Source organism: Clupea harengus, chromosome 24, assembly GCF_900700415.2.
Source record: "Clupea harengus chromosome 24, Ch_v2.0.2, whole genome shotgun sequence".
NCBI classification, from domain to species: Eukaryota; Metazoa; Chordata; class Actinopteri; order Clupeiformes; family Clupeidae; genus Clupea; species Clupea harengus.
Window position 1 is genome coordinate 17,169,964 of NC_045175.1, and position 7,142 is coordinate 17,177,105.

The following is a 7,142-nucleotide window of genomic DNA, read 5'->3' on the forward strand; positions in this document are numbered from 1 at the left end:
GCTGCCACGATAGAGGGACAAGGACAGGCTTCCAACAAAGCTATACCTTCACAGGATACAGGGAAACAAAGTCAAAAAAGAAAATACAATGAGGAATACATCAAATATGGATTTACAGTGACGACAGACGGAGCAGGAGAGGATGTACCACTGTGTTTAGTGTGTTCAACATTACTGTCAAATGAATGAAGCCATGAAGCCGTCAAAACTATTGCGACATATGGAGACGCATCACGTTTTTTTGAATGCCTAGCCTATTGAGTACATGCAATGGATGTTGCGTGATTTTCATATGACTTAAGTTCTGGATAAGTTGCCAGAATCTCCAGAGCTTGCTGCAAAAGCAATGAGGTGTCTTTTGCCCTTTCCAAATACTTACCTGTGTGAGAGCGTTTTTTCTACACTGGCGTACTTGAAGAATAAGTACAGGGCAAGACTTGAACCAGAGAATGCTATGAGACTGTCGCTGTCTACCATTTCGCCACGAATAGACAGGCTGTCTGGACTTCACCATGCCCAATATCACACTGACAGGTCTCCCCTCTCTCCACACACACACACACGCACACACGCACGCACACACACGCACGCGCGCGGACATCAGTGGGCCGCGGATTACTTTCTAGTCAGAATGGTGGTCCCTGGGACAAAACCAGTTGAAAACCCCTGATCTAGGCCTTCTGTGCATACACACACACACACCTTGGAATAAAACAAAAAGAAGAATTTGCACACACTGTGAACTCCCAATGTTCAGATGACACGACAAGGCAGGAAGACAGTTCCTTTTATTAAGCTCAAAGGCACAAACAAATGTAGTCAACAATAACTGAAAAACTCTTCTTCTCGTCCGGAAGGTGGACGGGCCCTTCGGCTACCTGCAATCCTCTCCGCTACTCATACCTCCTGCTCACGGAAGAGGACAGTGAATTTTGTTAAGCAGACAAAGCCCTAGGTTGCACACAGTCTCACTGGTACCTTCTCTCCCCAAGCCCTGCTTTTACACTGACTCTAGTCACTAGTTGCTGCTCAGTTCCAAACTGGTCTAACAGTTTGCAGCTGAGCCTTTAATTAGTGGACCCGACCTCCCTTATCCCCAGAGCAGCTCCCCAGGGTCCTAGAGACTGCCCAGTACAGCCCTGGTGCGGTATATGCCATCCACAACCTTCCCTAAGGGCACATGCCCACGTTTAGCCCTAGTGGGACCCTAAGAGTAGCTTGGGGTACTGTCATGGCAAAAGGTGTCCGGGCGCCAAAAGGGGTCCGGGTGATGTAATATTGGCTTTCGAACGACTCTTGAGTAACAGTTGCTATACCAACGCTAGCATTAACTCACCAGGACACTTTCTTGGAAGTGACAGACTAGCGCTGCATTAAATACCTCAATAACGCGATTTACCCCAGAGCATCTCGCATTATACTTCTCTACCAGAGACCAGCTTGCCTGTATTTTACCTGCAATAAACCAAGCAAAACAACCATGTGCTTGATGTTTGACTGTGTTAGGAAAGTTGTTGACTCGCTAGTTTGTTATAGTATCAAAGTAATCCAATTTTCAACAGGTTTCGCGCTAGCATCTTGTTAGCGATTAGCAACTCCTTTGTTGTGTTGCTTTAAGAACGTCCTTATTGTGTTGTGCTTATTAGACATATCTGACGGCACCCACAATTACATTTTCACATAACAGGGAATTGTTTGCAGCACCTTTAACTATAGAGCACAACTGAGTAATTGCTAATCGCTAACGAGATGCTAGCGGCGAAACCTGTTGAAATCTGCTAACTTACAGGATACCGGCGGGCAGGTGTAGCTAAAACGAAATACTTCATAGTTTAGGCACAATATTAAGCTAACTTAATGTAACTTCTGAATGGGTCACTTTTTGGCTACCAGTCAGATAGTCTCAAGAGTTGTTCGAAAGCCATCAGCTACTTTGTAGTCGCTTAATATTGGCTGCCGGTCTCCTGTAAGTAAGCACATACATTTGGTAGGTTTAGCCGCTAGCATCTCGTTAGCGATTAGCAATTCCCCCGTTGTGCAACAATATTAAGCGACTAAAAAGTAGCTGATGGCTTTCGAACGACTCTTGAGACTCACTGACTGATAGCCAAAAGGCGTCCGGGTTACGTTATGTTCGGGTTACGTAATGCTAGCGTTGATATAGCAACTGTCACTCAAGAGTCGTTCGAAAGCCATTATGACGTTGCCCGGACCCCTTTCAGCACCCGGACACCTTTTGCCATGACAGTACCACAACACACACACACACATACACACACACACAACCCCCTCTCTTTACCTATCTCATACACACACACAGACACACACACACACACTCTCTCTTTCTCTCTCTCTCTCTTTCTCTCTCTCACACACACACAATCTCTTCTAATCCATGATTATAATCCAGTACACTTTTTGTCAGAATCTGCTAATTGCTCTTCATGGTGCTTTATCAAAAAAACATTTAAATAAAAAATACCTGTTTGTACACCGTCTTGTAACACACACACAGACACACACACACACACATACAACTCTCTCTCTCACACACACACACACACACACATACACACTCTTGTAAATTAATTGAAGATAAAAATGAATTAGCATATCTGCTCTAAAACTGTGAGAGACTGTTTGTTTCCAAAGAAAACACGGCTTCCACAGGGCTGTTAAAACATACTCCTCAGGTCAAATGTCGCTTCAGACAAATGCTTGAGTGCAATTACTGGCAGACTTCTGTACATGGAAAGAATGATGCTAAAATGTACTTAAAACGCCTTAATACATCTAAGCGACCCATTAATTTATACCCATAAACAATTCCAGCCAATGAATACGTTGCTCAGGAACATGCAGGGCACGAGACTCCATACAAAAAACTATGTGTGTCAAGGCATAATTGTATATTTCCTTCAGGTCTGTAAGTGGCCATCCCTATTATGATGTCAAGATAAAGATGGCTGCCGCTCTTAGCGTGGTGCAGAAGGTGTCATTCTGTTAGCCCATTCATTGCATATACAGTACTTAGTAGTGAAACCACACACACTCTTTGAATGCTACAATCCCATACGTATAGCTAACACCTATGTTTACAAGGTTCAGAGTTCAAAAGTCCTGGGCAGAAATCTTTGCAATGTGTTTTTCTGCCATTTGTATGTGCATGTGTGATGTGAAGGTAGCGGAAATGTAAGCTTAATGAGTGGCCTACACATCTGTGACAGAAAGTATGTCAAAAGTGTAGACCTCATCTATAGATCTCCTACCAGATGAAGACGTTGACGGGGTTGGTGATGGTGTCGGCAGTGTTGTAGTGGTCCAATCTAAAACTATAAGACATGTGCACATTAGATGGAGAATGAAGGAGTTAGAATCCCCTCTGCCTTCATGTATGTGTTGATATCTCTCTGTGTTAGTGTTAGTATGGAGTGCAGGATCGAAGAAGGGTATGTGTATGCTTTTTCTGCGCGTGTGTGAGGTAAACTGTGTGCTTTCTTTGTATGTGTGCAGTGAAAGTAATGTATGTGTAATGTTTTTCTGTGCATGTATTATAATCTGTTTCTGTGCATAGGTGAGGTAAAACACACACACACACACACACACACACACACACACTAACACACACACACACACACGCACACACGCACACACGCACACATGCACATGCATGCAGACATGGACATACACCCTCACCCACTCCGATCCCACACCCTCCAACATACACATATGTTTAGTTGATAGATTGCACTGAGTTTGGACATACAGTTGTGTACAATTTATACACCTATATACAAATCTTACATGCAAGCACAATTAAATGAAGTTAGGACCAGGGAACCCTGAACCCTAAAGCCCAATTTATACTTATGTCGCCGACACTTTTGAAATGGTCGGCGACAGAAATTACGACACAGACACACACACACACACATACAACTCTCTCTCTCACACACACACACACACACACATACACACTCTTGTAAATTAATTGAAGATAAAAATGAATTAGCATATCTGCTCTAAAACTGTGAGAGACTGTTTGTTTCCAAAGAAAACACGGCTTCCACAGGGCTGTTAAAACATACTCCTCAGGTCAAATGTCGCTTCAGACAAATGCTTGAGTGCAATTACTGGCAGACTTCTGTACATGGAAAGAATGATGCTAAAATGTACTTAAAACGCCTTAATACATCTAAGCGACCCATTAATTTATACCCATAAACAATTCCAGCCAATGAATACGTTGCTCAGGAACATGCAGGGCACGAGACTCCATACAAAAAACTATGTGTGTCAAGGCATAATTGTATATTTCCTTCAGGTCTGTAAGTGGCCATCCCTATTATGATGTCAAGATAAAGATGGCTGCCGCTCTTAGCGTGGTGCAGAAGGTGTCATTCTGTTAGCCCATTCATTGCATATACAGTACTTAGTAGTGAAACCACACACACTCTTTGAATGCTACAATCCCATACGTATAGCTAACACCTATGTTTACAAGGTTCAGAGTTCAAAAGTCCTGGGCAGAAATCTTTGCAATGTGTTTTTCTGCCATTTGTATGTGCATGTGTGATGTGAAGGTAGCGGAAATGTAAGCTTAATGAGTGGCCTACACATCTGTGACAGAAAGTATGTCAAAAGTGTAGACCTCATCTATAGATCTCCTACCAGATGAAGACGTTGACGGGGTTGGTGATGGTGTCGGCAGTGTTGTAGTGGTCCAATCTAAAACTATAAGACATGTGCACATTAGATGGAGAATGAAGGAGTTAGAATCCCCTCTGCCTTCATGTATGTGTTGATATCTCTCTGTGTTAGTGTTAGTATGGAGTGCAGGATCGAAGAAGGGTATGTGTATGCTTTTTCTGCGCGTGTGTGAGGTAAACTGTGTGCTTTCTTTGTATGTGTGCAGTGAAAGTAATGTATGTGTAATGTTTTTCTGTGCATGTATTATAATCTGTTTCTGTGCATAGGTGAGGTAAAACACACACACACACACACACACACACACACACACTAACACACACACACACACACGCACACACGCACACATGCACATGCATGCAGACATGGACATACACCCTCACCCACTCCGATCCCACACCCTCCAACATACACATATGTTTAGTTGATAGATTGCACTGAGTTTGGACATACAGTTGTGTACAATTTATACACCTATATACAAATCTTACATGCAAGCACAATTAAATGAAGTTAGGACCAGGGAACCCTGAACCCTAAAGCCCAATTTATACTTATGTCGCCGACACTTTTGAAATGGTCGGCGACAGAAATTACGACACAGACACACACACACACACATACAACTCTCTCTCTCACACACACACACACACACACATACACACTCTTGTAAATTAATTGAAGATAAAAATGAATTAGCATATCTGCTCTAAAACTGTGAGAGACTGTTTGTTTCCAAAGAAAACACGGCTTCCACAGGGCTGTTAAAACATACTCCTCAGGTCAAATGTCGCTTCAGACAAATGCTTGAGTGCAATTACTGGCAGACTTCTGTACATGGAAAGAATGATGCTAAAATGTACTTAAAACGCCTTAATACATCTAAGCGACCCATTAATTTATACCCATAAACAATTCCAGCCAATGAATACGTTGCTCAGGAACATGCAGGGCACGAGACTCCATACAAAAAACTATGTGTGTCAAGGCATAATTGTATATTTCCTTCAGGTCTGTAAGTGGCCATCCCTATTATGATGTCAAGATAAAGATGGCTGCCGCTCTTAGCGTGGTGCAGAAGGTGTCATTCTGTTAGCCCATTCATTGCATATACAGTACTTAGTAGTGAAACCACACACACTCTTTGAATGCTACAATCCCATACGTATAGCTAACACCTATGTTTACAAGGTTCAGAGTTCAAAAGTCCTGGGCAGAAATCTTTGCAATGTGTTTTTCTGCCATTTGTATGTGCATGTGTGATGTGAAGGTAGCGGAAATGTAAGCTTAATGAGTGGCCTACACATCTGTGACAGAAAGTATGTCAAAAGTGTAGACCTCATCTATAGATCTCCTACCAGATGAAGACGTTGACGGGGTTGGTGATGGTGTCGGCAGTGTTGTAGTGGTCCAATCTAAAACTATAAGACATGTGCACATTAGATGGAGAATGAAGGAGTTAGAATCCCCTCTGCCTTCATGTATGTGTTGATATCTCTCTGTGTTAGTGTTAGTATGGAGTGCAGGATCGAAGAAGGGTATGTGTATGCTTTTTCTGCGCGTGTGTGAGGTAAACTGTGTGCTTTCTTTGTATGTGTGCAGTGAAAGTAATGTATGTGTAATGTTTTTCTGTGCATGTATTATAATCTGTTTCTGTGCATAGGTGAGGTAAAACACACACACACACACACACACACACACACACACTAACACACACACACACACCACACACGCACACACGCACACATGCACATGCATGCAGACATGGACATACACCCTCACCCACTCCGATCCCACACCCTCCAACATACACATATGTTTAGTTGATAGATTGCACTGAGTTTGGACATACAGTTGTGTACAATTTATACACCTATATACAAATCTTACATGCAAGCACAATTAAATGAAGTTAGGACCAGGGAACCCTGAACCCTAAAGCCCAATTTATACTTATGTCGCCGACACTTTTGAAATGGTCGGCGACAGAAATTACGACACAGACACACACACACACACATACAACTCTCTCTCTCACACACACACACACACACACATACACACTCTTGTAAATTAATTGAAGATAAAAATGAATTAGCATATCTGCTCTAAAACTGTGAGAGACTGTTTGTTTCCAAAGAAAACACGGCTTCCACAGGGCTGTTAAAACATACTCCTCAGGTCAAATGTCGCTTCAGACAAATGCTTGAGTGCAATTACTGGCAGACTTCTGTACATGGAAAGAATGATGCAAAAGTACTTAAAACGCCTTAATACATCTAAGCGACCCATTAATTTATACCCATAAACAATTCCAGCCAATGAATACGTTGCTCAGGAACATGCAGGGCACGAGACTCCATACAAAAAACTATGTGTGTCAAGGCATAATTGTATATTTCCTTCAGGTCGTAAGTGGCCATCCCTATTATGAT

General features: G+C 42.5%; 1 long non-coding RNA gene across 1 annotated transcript; it reads right to left on the minus strand.

Moving 5' to 3' along the window:
* Positions 1-2,571: 2,571 nt before the first annotated feature.
* On the minus strand, positions 2,572-6,083 carry LOC122128774. The gene is made up of 3 exons (XR_006151600.1): positions 6,066-6,083; positions 4,672-4,734; positions 2,572-3,332 (listed from the first exon to the last, which is right to left on the minus strand). It is a non-coding gene; the product is annotated as an uncharacterized LOC122128774 (long non-coding RNA).
* Positions 6,084-7,142: the final 1,059 nt, after the last annotated feature.